Below are 18,917 nucleotides of genomic sequence, written 5' to 3' on the forward strand. Positions count from 1 at the left end.
CCAAAAACTCTTCACATTCACATTTATTATTACATTCACATTCAAGTCAAGTCAAAAAGCTTTTATTGTTATTTCAACCATTTATAGCTGTTGCAGTACACAGTAAAATAAGACAACGTTTCTCCAGGACCAGGGTGCTACATAGAACAAAGACAAAGCTACGGACTTACTCTAGTAAGTTAGTCCTAGACACGTAGTCCTGGTGCAAACAGTGCAAGACAAAAAGACAGTGCAGGACAAAAATACATTTTAATTTGTTTCTTAAATAAAGTTTATTGCTATGCACAGTCTGAGAAGGAGTGGATTTCACTGCAGGTTGTTTACTGTATATAACTGTGTACTAATAAAATATTTAATACAAAAGGCCAGAAACACGTGTGTTTAAACAGAACAGATATAAATATAACATGTTGTAAATTTTGTCCAAATGTGCAGTAAATCCAAACCCGTTTCATTCTCATGACAATTTTACTGATTGTAACTTTGTTCACGTTATAGTTATAGTTATAGTTGAGAATTATAGTTAGTCCTGTTAGTTGGAACTTTATCCTCTTTGTAAAACAGAAATAGGTTACAGACATGACGAATGTAATAAGTGTAGAAAACAAACGTGATTGGCCAAGCTGTCACTCTGACTATATCATCATCAAAAATGTGGAAACATTTGTTCAAGGTATGAAATTTTTTTTTACCATAACTTAACTTTAAATGAGAGGTGAGAGATAGAAGAAGTGTTGAGAGGAGAGAGAAGTATTGGTTAGGTATTTCTATAGAACTGCAACGGTTAAACAACTTTGTGGCTTCCTGCAGTCACAGCATCTCTGTTGTTCATTTACAAAGCCAACAACACATTCACAGCATTTATCAGAGCATCTTAACGAGCAGCCGACTCAAAGCCAAACAATACATTTAATACACTATAATACACTAAAACACAACAATAAATACAACAATACAATAAAATAACAGCATAAAAATGAGATGTTTCTTTAATATGATGTTTTAGATGTTTAATCTCATTTCCAGCACATTATAGCAGTCAATGTCTCTTTCTTGTCCTGGGAGATAAAGACACAGTCGTGTAATCACACAGGTAATCAGTGATCTTTTTATGGGAAGTGAGAAAAATATGAAGTTATTTCTTAACAGCTGAACACGAAACAGTTAACTGAGAACGTACAGGCAAGTGTGAAAAAAACACTGTAAGTCACAAAAATCACTTCTGTGTACTGCAACATCTATATATGGTTAAAATGACATAGAACAACACAGAGATAAGGACTTAGTAAGTAGTCCTAGATACATAAAGTGCATCTGTGCAACCTGGTGTACACAGTGTGAGACATGACAAAAGACAGTGCAAACAAAAAATACAAGACATTACACAAAAGACAATACATAAAAGGCAGTACACAAAAACAACACCAACCAGTGTAAAAAAAAAAAATTAACAAAGTTTTATAGCAGCAGTTACATGAGATATAAAGATATAAAGCAGTTTTAGAGTTTTATTCTTGTGTCTTTATTGTGTTCATACTCCTGAATAATCTATTCCAGGAGACAGTCTGACTCACTGAGAATCCCAGAACATTTAACTTTAAACATCATTGTTACCTTCTCATCGCTTCATAACTCAGAGCTGTAGTGGACAGTCCCTCTGAACTGCACAAAGACATTAGGGAACACTGTCCTCATGTCCCAGACACATCCTTATTACCAGGCTTTGATATGTCATTAATACACTGTAATAAAAACATGGCAGGGCGTGTCCCAATATCAAAAACATGATTCCTGATTCCAACATGATGTGGTGAAATGAAAGTCTGTGTGAGGGTTGTGAGTGTGAGTATGTATGTATGTGTGCGTGTGTGTGTGAGTGTGTTTGTGTGTGTGTGAGTGTGTGTATGTGTGTGAGAGAGAGAGTGTGTGTGTTTGGGTGTGTGTGTGTGTGTGTGTGTGTGTTTGGGTGTGTGTGTGAGTGTGTGTATGTGAGTGTATGTATATGTGTGTGTGAGTGCGTGTGGGTGTGTATGTGTGTGAGTGTGTGTATGTGTGAGTAATGTAAAGTGATCTGATCAGAACTGATCACATGTGTAAAGTTAATCCCTCCCTTGCATCTTTTCCTTGTTATCCCGCCCCCCCACATTACACTATTAAAAGGAGATGACAGATCACTTGCTCACGACAGCCTGCTTCACATCCACAACTCCTTCATCTACACCAACCTTCATCTACAATGAGGTCTGTAGTGGCACTCATGTTCATCTGCATGCTTTTACCCAAAGGTAACTCAGATCTATCTATCTATCTATCTATCTATCTATCTATCTATCTATCTATCTATCTATCTATCTATCTATCTATCTATCTATCTATTAATTTGTGGGTGTATGAGCTGAGAGAGAAAGAGAATGAAACAGAATGAAATAATAATAATTGTTGGTTTTATTTTCCTGACATATTTGACTATTTCACATCAACCCTGAGCTTGATTTGTTTGATTATTAATTAATTTCTCTCTTTAGCTGCTGTTGGCCAACTGAGCTGCTATATCTGTGATCCCACTAACTGCAAAACATTTACTAAGCAGACTTGTCCTGCTGGAATGGATTCCTGCCTCAGTGCAACAGGTAAATAATGTATTTAAATCTGTGTATTTAACAAGAGTTTGTGGAAGTTTCCATTATGGATTTTTGATCATTGTTTACCTGCATAAGGACAAAACATGAAGTATTATAATAACTATATGTAATAATTTATTAAACATTACTCCTTATTACTAATAAATAACACACGTGTTGATTCTTTATGTAATCTAGCAATCAGGATTTATTAAAAAATTGATTGAGAACAATTTCTCTCTCTCTCTCTCTCTCTCTCTCTCTCTCTCTCTCTCTCTCTCTCTCTCTCTCTCTCTCTCTCTCTCTCTCGCCTAGCCTCTGTCGGCACAAGTAAGTTTACTTTTAAGACTTGTGTGCCAAAGCTGGTGTGTGACACGAGTCAATTACCAGGAGCTACTCTTGCTAATGTGAAGTGTTGTCAGACGAACCTGTGTAACGGTGCTGAGATCTTCACACTGAGTTTCCTCCTCATGTTTGTCCCTCTGATCTCCTCCCTGCTCTTCTTCTGAGCTCTGATGAAAAAGCCGACATAAACTTCACTGTAATGTCATGTATAACATACGTTCTGTCAATAAACTTTGTTGGCTCATAACTGTGTTGATTTGTGTTATATATTCACTTCGTTTGCACATCAGCAGCAGTAGATGGCAGTATCTCAGCTCATTAACTGCACACTGACAGGTTTAGTTGAGGGACTCATGGACTCATGGAGTAAAATGTCCAGTAAACAACTGTGAATATATATACAGTAAATGACTGTAATATGGAACATAACAAAATTGTAAGAGTGTAAAATAACATTAAAGGGTTTTGACACTTGGATTATAACAGACCAAAGTTCACTCATGTAGTGTTCTGCATGACCAATTCACTATTTTATACAAATATTAAAAAAAAATTCTTGTATTTCTTATATATATATATATAAAATATAATTACTGCAGGCCTCCGGCTTATGATTTCATTCTCATTTTTATTTGTTTTATGATTTATTGACTTATTGTTTATTGTAAAACATAAATGCATGACAGAATATATATATACTCTGTCCATACAGTCTTCCATCCTGGGAAAAGGACAGGAGACCGGTTTGTTATGCTGTTACCGTGGTCCAAACAGAATCACAGGTATGTGTTAGGTTTTACTGCTGTCAGGTTCTACTGTCCTCACAGCAAACATTTCCAGTCCTTACCACCCTCTACACAGTAGGTGTGCATCATAGTGGCTGTACACATAATAGCTAAATTGTACTGATGGTCAGACTTGGATTTAGGCAATGATCAGGGATTGGAATGGAATAAAGAGGAGTTTGTAGACCGATCAGATTGGACAGACTCTTTACATTATAACAAGCCTGTATATGATTTTTGGTCCAGGATCCCTGGGCCAACCTGTTCAATGTCTGGTTGTTCAGCACAGCAGAGGCATCTTTTTCTATCATAGGACATTTCTAGCTGTATTGACTCTGCCCAGTGTTTATTCAATGCGTCTTATAGATTGTTCCTCTTTACTCAATTCCAAAATGGTTGGTTTTCTCCCATAGATCGCTCTCTGATCTTATCTCTCTGGTTTACCTTTTAACAGCAAACACAGTCTTCACACTTCTCACTTAACCAAAGGGTAAATATTAAAAGCTGTTATCTGTTTATCAGGATTACCAGAACTCATGCAGGTCGGGAAAATGGGTATTCATGGAGGAACATCGTCTGCATCTTCGTCGCTCTGAATGAGGGTGTCTGCCAAATGCTGTGAATGTACCGTTAAAAAAATAAATTTACTGTGGCCAAGCCTGATGCTGCTGTGCATCTTGCCCAGAAAAATCTGGACAGAGTTCGGCCAAGGTGAGCTGCACCCTTTTAGGTTACAATTGCCGTGCAATTGCATTTCGCAAATGAGACCAGTCACATCTTTGTTCTAGTTGACTCCAAGTCGGGATGAACTTAATCCATCAACAACTTGTGGAGGATCTTCATCTGCCCACAGTGCTGCATGTTGCCCCCTAAAAGTCACAGCCTTAGATAACCAGCCCATCAGGAACGGCTTCTTAACTCAGACTGAACCAATGGTGCTGCAAATCAGCCTCTTTCATGTTGAGAAGCTCATCCTCTTCATCATGTCATCTCACGCTAACCCAGTAATACTGGGATTTCCATTGCTACAGATTCACAAACCCCAGATTTCCTGGATTGACAAGGAATTAACTCGCTGTTAATTCATTGTTTGAAAACCACTCTTAGCCTTCCATGCTGTACCACCACTGTCGAAAGTCTGAAACCCAGAGACATGATTACAATCCCTGAGGAACACCATGATATACTGGTGGACCCTGAGACCGTGCTCACTAACACCTCTGCACCCAAGGGCAGAGTTTACCCCTCTCTCTCCCTGAAACTTAGTTTATGGACCAGTATATCAAGGCAGCATCAGAAGCAGGATATATTCGCCTCTCTACCTCACCAGAAGGTTGAGGGTCTGATGCCATGAATAATTTCATCCCATAACATCCAATTTGACTAGTTGCACAATAACAAAAGACATTTTTCTGAAACATCAAAACAGTAAAATGTGAGTTCCACCACACCTCCAACTCATTCCTCAGTTAGGTCCTCAACCGCCAGGGATAGAAATGGATGCAGCCAAAGTACGAGCTGTTATGGTATAGACGCACCAATCAACATCAAAGACTGTACCGATATATTCGAGACTATAGCGCAGGATCTGCTCCTCTGACGTCACAGATATAAGGACAGCCCAAAAAGCTCTGCTGGTCTGAATCCACACAACCTACCTTTAACCCGCTGAAACTCTGCTTCACCAGATCTCCTATCTTATGACACTCAGATCCCAGCATTTCCTTCATAGTAGAAGTGCACAGGTCCAGCTGTAAATGTCCTCCCACAAACCTGAAGGCCGTCACCTCCTTAAGCCAAAGAACAATTAGTTTTCTAATAATTTCTAATGATTCACGTTTACCAAAGCCACTTGACTTAGAAACTCACATCCACTGTATCAACCTGGACAACTCGTCTGGTCATCCATCTTTATCTCAAAACAAAATTACCATGCAGAAAAAGTCCAAGATACATCGGACCTTTCAAAACCTTGAGACAAATTAATCCAGTCACAACATCACTGTTGCACACATAATACATCCCATAAATATTGTGCACTATCACACTAGACTTGCACATTCTTATGAACAGCAGATATGTTAATCCCTATGCACTGCTCTTCTCTTCTCTTTTTCTACCCATGCTGAGACACCCATGCTAAGATCGTCTTCCGTGCGTTGAAATTTCTGGACCTCCACTGAGACAAGGCTGACTCTGTGAGAACCCTGAGACATCTACAGATCTACCGGCTCCAGTTGGACTCTGTGATACTTGTATATTTGTAACCACACCATCTAGTGTCACCCATATGAGGATGGGTTCCCCTTGAGTCTGGTTCCTCTCAAGGTTTCTTCCTTTACCAATCTAAGGGAGTTTTTCCTTGCCACTGTTGCCTGAGCCCTCAGACTTGCTCATTGGGGACAAATACACATACACACATACATACATACACACTGTGAACTGTATATATCTTGAATTTTTATTATATTAATTCTTTATACTTCTCCTTATGTTTATCTTTTGTTTTATGTTTATGTTCTGTAAAGCTGCTTTGTGACAATGTCCATTGTAAAAAGCGCTATACAAATAAACTTGAATTGAAAACTTGAAACTTGAATTTTGATCTTGTGCTGTTTTCTGGAATCTTTCTGGATTAATATTGTGCTACTGATTGTTATATAATTTGTTTCTCTGAATTAGATTCTCTTCTTTTTTCAGTAATCCTGACTACACTAACACCTATTACGCTGAGACAGTAGCATCTGAGTAAACTGCCTACATTTTGCAGAAGTGACTGTACTCACATGTACTGCCTTCTTTGCTGATACAGTAACATCCAAATTGACTAGTTGCACAATAACAAAAGACATTTTTCTGAAACATTAAAAACTACAGTATGTTTTTCTGTGTTCTGTTTTACTGATAGAGTTTGGGATTGGGAACAATCACATATCTGAACAATGCATTTATATAAATTTGAGATTCGCAGTTGCACTACTGTCAGAACTGATTTCTGGAAAATTAATCAACACTTTAAACAAGCCCTGACAATCAGAATTAAAAACTGAACAGTATTGTGGTGTATTTACACTTGCCTTGCTCAAACTCGATACTGAACGAGTGTCATGATACAGAACAACACACTTTAATGCTTTTACAGATGAGCTAAAAGTGAATTCTTGCCGTGGCCAGATTCTTTTTTATGGAGAAGAATATGGGGTCTGATGCCATGTATAAGTTATCGGGGGTTAAAAGCTATCAATGTTCGTGACCCATACGTTCTGCCAGTATGTTTTTCTGTGTTTTACTGATAGAGTTTGGGATTTGGGGCATTGGGGCAGTTCTGTGATAAACGGAGAGCTAGTCATGAAAAGAGCCATTTTAACATGATGTCTTGGTCAATGATGCTTTTTTGGTCCTTATTATTATTGTCTAATTAAATCAGGGGAAGTTGTGGCCTAACGGTTAGAGAGTTTGACTCCTAAACCTAAGGTTCGTATCTCGGGCCGGAAATACCACAACTGAGGTGCCCTTGAGCAAGGCACTGAACCCCCCAACTGCTCCCCGGGCGCCGCAGCATAGATGGCTGCCCACTGCTCCGGGTGTGTGTTCATGGTGTGTGCGTGTTCACTGCTGTGTGTGTGCACTTTGGATGGGTTAAACGCAGAGAACGAATTCTGAGTATGGGTCACCGTACTTAGTGGTATGTCACGTCACTTCACTTCACTTCAGACGTGAGCGTGTCCATAAAATGTCAAACAAACATTTTCTTAGAGAAAACTTCACCCTTTATTAATGATTACCAGCTTTCTTTAAAAATCCATTTTTGTGGAGTGTCTGCTGTCCCTCTTTGTTTTGTTACTGTTACGGACCTCAGTAAGGAAGAGTCGAGATCGTAACTGTAAATAATGAGAAGAGAAAGCAGATATCATGCATCAGCGTTGTGGCGCTTTTATTACTGATCTTTTTTCTTTTTTAATAACCAGGAACAGGTAGATTTACTCTTCAATTAACAACATGAACAATTCTACGTTTTTGCTTTCACATAATGAATTGACATTATTGTATTCATTGACAATTTCAGATGCTCAACTTGAATACTCAGTGATATCATTTTCAATATTCAACCTACAGTGTCAAAGTACATGCATTGTTGGTAAACACAGAAATGAGAATGTTCAATTTAACTATTTCAATAAACATCTCATTAAACATTTGTTCTCTTTTCTTCATGTCATTACATACAAGAGTTTAACACACAATATTCAGAACTTACAACACTCTTTTGTAAGATGGCAAAATGAATTATATTCAATATTTACTTCCATCTTTTTTACCTTTTGCTGCCTTTACCTTTACCTGCCGGTCACTACAGTATATTACACTTCTATGCAGCACATAATGAAATACATCAATCAATTTAACACCAAATTAGATTTGAAATATCAATCCATCCAACATACAGTACATGTAACTTATGCATTATGGATATGGCTTTTCCTAACTTTGTTTTAGCTCGATTTAACTTTAATACGAATCAAATAACAATTGGTTCTTAAAAGGTTTAACATACCTGTAAATAATGAGAAGAGAAAGCAGATATCATGCATCAGCGTTCTGCGGCTTTTATTACTGATCTTTTGACCAGAACGTGCCCTGTGATGGGTTGGCACTCCGTCCAGGGTGTATCCTGCCTTGATGCCCGATGACACCTGAGATAGGCACAGGCTCCCCGTGACCCGAGGTAGTTCGGATAAGCGGTAGAAGATGAATGAATGAATGAATGACCAGAACGTAACTACTGTCTCTTTTCAAGGTGTCATGCGCCCCCTACAGGCTGTTTACCTACATTTTTTTAAAGAATCTGGGATGAGACAAAAATAGAATAGGAAATAGAATTGGAAATTACAGGCGAGCAGTTCAAGGGAAAGTTTTATTTCCAAACAAGGAAATAACGAAGCTCTCTCGAGCACATTTTTTAACAACAATGACGAAGAAGGTTGGAAATAATAGGAAATTAACAAGGACAGGAAAATCTATATACAGAAAAATCCAAGGGCAGACCTTGAGTCTGGGAAATAAGGGGAAATCAGAAAAACAGGACATTAGGTCACTTAGGAGGCGTATGAGGTAATTCTGGAAAGTTCTGGTAAGGGGAATTCTGAGAAGTCAGGTAAATGATTAGGCGGGGCTTTGAGGGCAACTTTGAAAAATAATGGGAAATTACCTGAAGGTATGTAAATTAAAAGAGGAGGTGCCTAGAGGAGCCAGAGCATATATTGTGGTGATGTTCTTGGGGAGCGGGATCTTTTTTGGGTTGCAGGGGAATGCTCTTTTGGGTTTTTTATTTGTTACTTTTAACTTAGAAATTTTTCCTTGAGCTCAATGGAATGGGTGGCTGATTGACTGCAATAAAGAAGTTTGCTCATTCTCATCCAGGTCTGAAGAATCTTCTCATTGTTTTATTTGTATTAATGTTAGTACTATCAGTGAAGTTTAATAAAAATAGTTGATATTTGTGTGTGTGTGTGTGTGTGTGTGTGTGTGTGTGTGTGTGTGTGTGTGAGTGTGTGTGAGAGAGAGAGAGAGAGAGATAATTCAGTCAAAACAGAATTAAATAATAATATGACTAAATATCATCAACATTGAGCTTGATTTGTTTTATGATTAATTTTATTTCTTCATTTTAGACGTCACTGGTGAAAGACTACAAAAAAAACATGAGACAGTGTAAAGAGCTCTAATGTCTTTATACTGAATTATTATGAAATTAAATTGTGATGTTTGCGTTAACAGATTAATTATTATTTTGTTCTTATTAAAATATTATTAAAATCTATATAGTTTAAACTCCAATGCAAATTTATAGAGGGAGTTTATAGAGTTTATCTATATCGAGTTTGTCTATCTATTATTTATAGAGAGAGGGGGTACAGAGACAAAGAGAGGGGGAGTAAAGAGAGAGAGTGAGAGAGAGGGGGGTAAAGAGAGCAAGTGAGAGAGAGGGGGGGATACAGAGAGAGAGAAAGAGAGAGAGAGAGGGGGGGGGTAAAGAGAGAGAGTGAGAGAAAGAGAGTGAGAGAGAGGATACAAAGAGAAAGTACAGAGGGGTACAGAGAGAGAGAGAGAGAGTGAGAGAGACAGAGAGAGAGCGTCGGATGAGGGAGCGGCTGTTTATAGATGCAGTGATGTAAATGAGGACAACAACTAACTCACAACACGTCCAGGACGACATACAATCTGTCATTATTTAATAAATAGCACTTCAGTAGCTCTTTTTTTTATCACATTTATCATTGTCTTGATATACGGTATATTTGATTTTATTTTATTGATTGGTGTGATTATAAGCTGTTATAAACACCGGAGAGTGTTATTATGAATAATGTCCTTTCTACGGTCAGATACAGTCTGATACAGTAATTCACTTTTCTCTGGAGGTAAGAACTCTCACATTCTCCCACAGAAACATACCTTTAAATCACGGCTTGGTTTAAGAAGTTCCATGTTCCTTTACATAATACTAACGTTAGCTGAAACTACGTTACCCCACGCGAGAACGTCACGTGACGGATCGTGCGAACGTTAACTATTGTAATTTAACATGGGTGTCGGAACCATTATATATTACTTATTTGTGACATTAAACTATTATTAAGGCAGATTGAACTCTGCAGATGGTTCTAAATATTATCGTGGTTTGCTCTAAACAGATTTACATTGTGATTATGTATTTGTTTATTATGTTTATGTAAATGTGCTTATGTCTATTTGTTATTTGTCTTTCTGTATAGTATTACGGTGCAATGAAGTGTGAAGCATAAAGCTTAATACACTGCAAGTAAGAAAGGATGCATGGAACCTGTTCATGCAGACTGATGCAAAGAAAAGGTTTATTGCATCAAAAAATAAATGTTCAAGCATCATTGAAAAACTCTCTGCCTTATTCTTCGGAACTAAGGGGCTGCTACACACCCACTTTTTATTTGCTTCCGACGACCATGTAATTTAACCAATATTATCAACTATATTCGAATAGAACGGGGGGCATAGAAGCCTTTATTATCGCCACATATACATTACAGCACAGTGGAATTCTTTTCTTCACATACCCCAACTGAGGAGGTTGGGGTCAGAGTGCAGGGGCAGCTATGATACAGCGCCCCTGGAGCAGGGAGGGTTGAGGGCCTTGCTCAAGGGCCCAGCAGTGGCAGCTTGGCAGTGCTGGTCCTTGAACCCCGATCCTCCGATCAACAACCCAGAGCCTTAAGAGGTTTTTCATGACCGTGCGAACCCTGTATATAACTCTCTCTCTCTCTCTCTCTATTACTTTATCTCTCTCTATTTATATTACTCTCTCTCTCTCTTTCTCTCTCCATTACTCTCTCTCTCTATTGCTCTCTATTGCTCTCTATTACTCTCTCTCTCTATTGCTCTATTTTTTTCGGCAATTTTCGCAATTATTTCGGCGTTTTCTCGCCAAGTTTTTCCTATAAAACATCTAGGAATAATCTAGTGTGTGTGAGAGTATTCTAGCGTGTGTGTGAGCATATGTGTGAGTGTGTGTGTGTGTATATGAGCAGCATGGTGTCTCCGAGCACGAAGCTGTTTGAGAGTCTGACTTGCCGGCACGGTGTGAGGGTGGTGTGCAGGGCGAGGGTAGAGCAGTGTGTTAGCGATGGGAGATGTGGTGGGACATGAGAACATTGTCTCTGCCTCCCGCATGAACAGTGCAATTGTTGTATTCTTGAACCCCTCAGCTGTAAGTCCCCACTAGTTAAGCACTTGGTGTCTTTCAGGAGAATGGCGTTTATGGTTTTAAATGAAGGAGTTTTTCCCAGACCGATATAAAATGTTTAAATGTGGTCAGATAGGACATCTTGTCCGTGCCTGTCCTGAAAGACAGAGTGACCCCGGTGTCTCCAAGTGACCAGGGCAGAACGCAGATGAGCCTGCTGGAGCCGTTCCCCCTGCGGCGAAAAAAAGCCCTGCAACTGCTTCTGCACCAGGGCCTAGGGAGCGTGAGCCCAAAGCTCAGACTGCAGACCAGAGCTCCATTAGTGACGTACCCACCCCTGAAGCCCTGCTTTTACAGTACATGGTATTATCTCTGTGAACTCTTATTTCTGTTTTAAACCCTGATATTACACACGACTGTCCTTTTTGTTCACAGAGAGAGACAGTTTTTCATGCTTTTATTCACTGCTCCAAGTTGCAGTCAGTTTGTGTTTTTGTGGAGCATTTTAAGGTTGTTTTATGTTGATTTTATTGTTGTGTTTTATTTTTGGTTTTAAATACATTAGGAAACACAGGTTCAGGTGCCAACTGGTTAACTTTATCCTCAATCAAGCAAAGATGGCAATATACTGAGCTGAAAAAACCAGATTGCACAAAACACTGACTGTGAGGCCACAATGATACTAAAAAGGCTGATAAAATCAAGGATTTTAATTGATTTTAATTTTTTAGAGAAGTATGAATGATGTGGAGGTGTTTGAATGTGTGTGGTGTAGGGAGAATGCTTTGTGCTCTGTGGAGGAAGGAGAACTAAACTTTGCACCAGAGTTAAACTAATCACCCATGTTTTACTCAATGTAGAAACCATGTATTTATTTATTTATTTATTAAGTCACCATGAATTTTTATGATATGTGACTTGTGTAAAGTGTTGTAAAAAGTAAAAAAAAGTCTCTCTTTCTTTCTCTCTCTCTCTCTCTCTCTCTCTCTCTCTCTCTCTCTCTCTGAATTTAAGGATTTATAAAAAAAAGTTACTTTTGAAAAAAATTCTCTTATTTTAAATTCGCATTTTCAATGTCAATTTACAGTTATACTATTAAACTGTACTGAGCTGTCGCACAAGTTCACTTGTAGATCGCAACTGCCCTCTTGTGGACATATATTTTCATTGCACTAATTTATTTGTTAAACGGTTTAGCCTTTCCCCCGTTTTCTGTGAGAGACATAAGGACAATGTTAATGTTTTTTTCTAATACAACATACAGTCGTCGTTTTTCTTACTTTCCCTCGAGGTTTAGTAATAGATTTAAAGTTTGTCCGCTTGTGGAATGACTTTAATTTATTTGTTTAAACATTTCCCGTTTTTTTCTCTCTTTTCTTTGAGATACCTAAAGACAATTTAAAGAAAATATAAACAGAAACACGTCGTTTCTTTTTCGTTTTTACGTTTTTTAAAAATATTTCAAAAAATATTTCAAGCTTGAATTGTTTTACGGCCTGTTTGTGAGATTTCACTGCCCTCTTGTGGACATACATTGAAATGACACTAATATATATTTGCCAAAGGATTTACCCCTTTTTAGTCTTTTCTAATGAAGAATTAAAGCAATTAAGAGAAGTAACATATTGCATATCATATTCTATTTTTCCTTAAGATTATTCTTCTCATTTCTTCTCTTTTCATTATAATTCATTTCTTAAATAAAGTTTATTGATTTGCACAGTCTGAGTGTCGCGATGAGGCAAAGGCGAGTGAGGATCCAAATGCAGTCAAGCGTTTAATAATCAAAACAGGAAACAGGAAAACAGGCAGGCAAGACTAGGCAGAACACCGGGCTAACAGGAAACAGAAATACAACGACTAGCCATAGGGAAGTGAACAAACCGAGAATATATATCAGACAGGAACCAATGACAAAGCAGAGACAATGAGTAACTATGACAACAAACGAGAGGGAAGGAATGAGTTCAATGAGTGTCCATGGTAACAAATGAGTGGGTGGAGCAAACAATTAACAGCAGGGCAAGACACAGACAGACTCAGTACACTGAGAAGGAGTGGATTTCACTGCAGGTTGTTTACTGTATATAATTGTGTACAAATGAAATATTTAATACAAAAGGCTAGAAACATGTGTGTTTAAACAGAACAGGTATAAATATAACATGTTGCAAATTTTGTCCAAAAATAGTCCAACTATTTTTAACCATTAAATCCAAACCTGTTTCATTCTCATGACAATTTTACTGATTGTAACTTTATTCACTTTATAGTTATAGATTAGGATTATAGTTAGTCCTGTTAGTTGGAACTTCTTTCAGAGAACTGAACTACAACACAACAGCAAATAAATACTTAACAGCTCAACATGAAACAGTTAACTGAGAACTTACAGGCATGTATGAAAACTAACCACTGCAAGCATGAGTCAAACCACTACTTTCTGTAGGCCCTCCAACGTCCTGTAGCCACAAGCAGCCAAAAACACTTCACATTCACATTTATTATTACATTCACATACAAGTCAAGTCAAGAAGCTTTTATTGTTATTTCAACCATTTATAGCTGTTGCAGTACACAGTTAAATAAGACAACGTTTCTCCAGGACCAGGGTGCTACATAGAACAAAAACAAAGCTACGGACTTGGTAAGTTAGTCCGAGACACGTAGTCCTGGTGCAAACATTCATTCATTCTTTCATTCATTCATTCATCTTCTACCGCTTATCCGAACTACCTCGGGTCACGGGGAGCCTGTGCCTATCTCAGGCGTCATCGGGCATCAAGGCAGGATACACCCTGGACGGAGTGCCAACCCATCACAGGGCACACACACACACACTCATTCACTCACACAATCACACACTACGGACAATTTTCCAGAGATGCCAATCAACCTACCATGCATGTCTTTGGACCGGGGGAGGAAACCGGAGTACCCGGAGGAAACCCCCGAGGCACGGGGAGAACATGCAAACTCCACACACACAAGGTGGAGCCGGGAATCGAACCCCCAACCCTGGAGGTGTGAGGCGAACGTGCTAACCACTAAGTCACCGTGCCCCCCTCTGGTGCAAACAGTGCAAGACAAAAAGACAGTGCAGGACAAAAATACATTTTAATTTGTTTCTTAAATAAAGTTTATTGCTATGCACAGTCTGAGAAGGAGTGGATTTCACTGCAGGTTGTTTACTGTATATAACTGTGTACAAATAAAATATTTAATATTTAGAACAGATATAAATATAACATGTTGCAAACTTTGTCCAAATGTGCAGTAAATCCAAACCAGTTTCATTCTCATGACATTTTTACTGATTGTAACTTTGTTCACGTTATAGTTATAGTTGAGAATTATAGTTAGTCCTGTTAGTTGGAACTTTATCCTCTTTGCAAAACAGAACTAGGTTACAGACATGACAAATGTAATAAGTGTGGAAAATGAACGTGATTGGCCAAGCTGTCCCTCTGTATCATCTGTATCTGTATCGACTGTATCATCATCAAAAATGTAGAAACATTTGTTCAAGGTGTGAAAAGTTTTTTTTCCCATAACTTAACTTTAAATGAGAGGTGAGAGATAGAAGAAGTGTTGAGAGGTGTGAGAAGAAAGAGAGAAGTATTGGTTAGGTTTTTCTATAGAACTGCAACCTCAGACAACTTTGTGGCTTCCTGCAGTCACAGCATCTCTGTTGTTCATTTACAAAGCCAACAACACATTCACAGCATTTATCAGAGCATCTTATCGAGCAGCCGACTCAAAGCCAAATAATACATTTAATACACTATAATACACTAAAAAACAACAATAAATACAACAATACAATAAAATAACAGGATAAAAATGAGATGTTTCTTTAATATGATGTTTTAGATGTTTAATCTCATTTCCAGCACATTACAGCAGTCAATGTCTCATTCTTGTCCTGGGAGATAAAGACAGTTGTGTAATCACACAGGTAATCAGTGATCTTTTTATGGGAAGTGAGAAAAATAAGAAGTTATTTCTTAACAGCTGAACACGAAACAGTTAACTGAGAACGTACAGGCAAGTGTGAAAAAACCACTGTAAGTCACAAGCAGCCAAAAATCACTTCTGTGTACTGCAACAGCTATATATGGTTAAAATGACAATATACTGTAAGCTTCTTGACTTGACTTGAAATGAGACAATGTTCTCCAGGACCATGAAGCTACATAGAAAAACACAGAGATAAGGACTTAGTAAGTTAGTCCTTGATACATAAAGTGTATCTGTGCAAACTGGTGTACATGGTGCAGGACAAAAGACAATGCAAACAAAAAATACAAGACATTACACAAAAGACTACACAAAAACAGCACCATCCAGTGTAAATACTATGCAAACAATAAAAACAATATTAAAAAAAAATTCAAACAATATTGTGAGTACAGAAATACCACAATTCAGAACTGATCACATTTGTAAAGTTAATCCCTCCCTTGCACCTTTTCCTTGTTGCCCCCTTACACTATTAAAAGGAGATGACAGATCACTTTCTCACGACAGCCTGCTTCACCTCCACAACTCCTTCATCTACACCAACCTTCATCTACAATGAGGTCTGTAGTGGCAATCATGTTCATCTGCATGCTTTTACCCAAAGGTAACTCAGATCTATCTATCTATCTATCTATCTATCTATCTATCTATCTATCTATCTATCTATCTATCTATCTATCTATCTATTTGTGGGTGTATGAGCTGAGAGAGAAAGAGAGAAAGATGAACATGTCCAGTGGGAGGAAATAATTATTATTAATAGTATTTTAAAATAAATAAATATCCAATCTAATGACATGAATGACACACACCAGGTGTGTGTGAGTGTGTGTAGGTTAATAATTAATTTGTAATATTTATAACACTAGCTTACTACCTTTATGTTTTTATGAAATACAGCAAAAACGTGTCAGACACTCAGTGTCTGGTTACTGGTTAGACACAGCTGAAGGTTTAAAAAAGAAAAAAAATCTCCGACAGGCAGAGACGCAATGCGAATCGCATTCTACCAAGCAAGCACCACGTCTGACCGAACCCACGTTTACCAGAACTCTACTGGTTAGTAAGTACGTATTATTAACGTTACAACCCGAAGTAAAAAGCTGAAGAAACCCTAAACGTTAACGGAAAAGACCCGAGTGACTGAGGTAGAGACAGAGAGCTGTTCTGTGTGTGACTGTGAGTGAGCAGAGCGAGACACAGCAACACAATACATCTGTATGTGTGTAGGGGAGGGGCGCTGTGACTAGCCTATCACTGTAGGGGAGGGGCGCTGTGACTAGCCTATCACTGTAGGGGAGGGGCGCTGTGACTAGCCTATCACTGTAGGGGAGGGGCGCTGTGACTAGCCTATCACTGTAGGGGAGGGGCACTGTGACTAGCCTATCACTGTAGGGGAGGGGCGCTGTGACTAGCCTATCACTGTAGGGGAGGGGCACTGTGACTAGCCTATCACTGTAGGGGAGGGGCGCTGTGACTAGCCTATCACTGTAGGGGAGGGGCGCTGTGACTAGCCTATCACTGTAGGGGAGGGACGCTGTGACTAGCCTATCACTGTAGGGGAGGGACGCTGTGACTAGCCTATCACTGTAGGGGAGGGGCGCTGTGACTAGCCTATCACAGAACGCTGACACAATCAGCTACCCAATGATGATTTTCATTCAATCCGAGCACAGATATTGACTTCTATTACTCGTATAATACTCGTACTCGGCAGAAGAGCTTTATCCGTACCGGATACTCGTTTCAGCCGAGTATCCGGCTCATCTCTAATATATATATATTGTAACAAGGAGTCGTAAGTCGTAAGATGATCCATTTGCAGCTTTTTTAATAAAGACAAACTCGTTGTCGTACAGGCAAGGTCAGGGCAAATAAACACAATCTCGGAGAGCAGGCAGAAATCGGAATCGGTAAGACAGGCAGAGGGTCAGGGCAGGCAGCAAACAATCAGAAACGAAAACACAGAAGCAGAAACCGAAACCAGAACAGGGAAAACCAGAAAATGATTGTCGAAACAGATCAAGACTTCGCACTGGTGTCAAGTTCAAGTTCAGTCTTTATAGGAAGCAGTTGATGAGGAACGGGTGGTGGAGTAATCAGAGTCAGTGGTGGATTCTGGGAGGTGTAGTCCGTGAGAGCTGGTATTCTGGAGAGAGAGAGAGAGAGAGAGAGAGAGAGAGAGAGAGAGAGATAATTCAGTCAAAACAGAATTAAATAATAATAATATGACTAAATATCATCAACATTGAGCTTGATTTGTTTTATGATTTTATTTCTTCACTTTAGATGTCACTGGTGAAAGACTACAAAAAAACATGAGACAGTGTAAAGAGCATTAACAGATTAATTATTATTTTGTTCTTATTAAAATATTATTAAAATCTATCTAGTTTAAACTCCAACTATAAATGGATTTTAAAAAAAAGCTTGACTTTATCCTTTAACTAATAAAATGCTGTAATCATCTACAAACTGCTGTGGTTTAGTGTAGTAAACATTTATTGGGGTTGTAAATGTAATTCTATATCAGAGTGACAGACAGTAACAGGCTGTGTTTTATCTCTTACTCGATAAATAAATGTTTGTATCCACTTTCATTTAGCTGTGAGGAGAAGATTTATGGGGGGCACGGTGGCTTAGTGGTTAGCACGTTCGCCTCACACCTCCAGGGTCGGGGTTCGATTCCCGCCTCCACCTTGTGTGTGGAGTTTGCATGTTCTCCCCGTGCCTCGGGGGTTTCCTCCGGGTACTCCGGTTTCCTCCCCCGGTCCAAAGACATGCATGGTAGGTTGATTGGCATCTCTGGAAAAATTGTCCGTAGTGTGTGATTGCGTGAGTGAATGAGAGTGTGTGTGTGTGTGCCCTGCGATGGGTTGGCACTCCGTCCAGGGTGTATCCTGCCTTGCTGCCCGATGACGCCTGAGATAGGCACAGGCTCCCCGTGACCCGAGGAAGTTCGGATAAGCGGTAGAAGATGAATGAATGAATGAATGAGAAGATTTATGTTCAGTACTTACATAAAGCCTGGAAGATATGATTTCATTCATTCATTCATTAACTTTCTACCGCTTTATCCGAACTACCTCGGGTCCCGGAGGAAACCCCCGATGCACGGGGAGAACATGCAAACTCCACACACACAAGGCGGAGGTGGGGAATCGAACCCCCAACCCTGGATGTGTGAGGCAAACGTGCTAACCACTAAGCCACCGTGCCCCCAAAATATGATTTCATTATTGTTAATATTCTTTTTGTTTAATTAATTAACACAAACAAATGTATTTCTGACTTATGATTTCATTCTCATTCTCATTTTTAATGGTTTTTTAAGTTTATCCAAAAGAAAAGAAAAAAAAAAGCAGATGAACATTTGGGTTATAGAAGTTTATGAGCCATAACATCACAAGAGGGACATCACTT

General features: G+C 38.8%; 1 long non-coding RNA gene across 1 annotated transcript; it reads left to right on the forward strand.

Moving 5' to 3' along the window:
* Nucleotides 1–2,132: 2,132 nt before the first annotated feature.
* On the forward strand, nucleotides 2,133–3,213 carry LOC132862243 (uncharacterized). Its single transcript, XR_009650003.1, has 3 exons — nucleotides 2,133–2,285; nucleotides 2,526–2,630; nucleotides 2,937–3,213. It is a non-coding gene; the product is annotated as an uncharacterized LOC132862243 (long non-coding RNA).
* The last annotated feature ends 15,704 nt before the right edge of the window (nucleotides 3,214–18,917 follow it).

The sequence above is a fragment of the Tachysurus vachellii genome, chromosome 19 (assembly GCF_030014155.1).
Source record: "Tachysurus vachellii isolate PV-2020 chromosome 19, HZAU_Pvac_v1, whole genome shotgun sequence".
Classification (NCBI taxonomy): domain Eukaryota; kingdom Metazoa; phylum Chordata; class Actinopteri; order Siluriformes; family Bagridae; genus Tachysurus; species Tachysurus vachellii.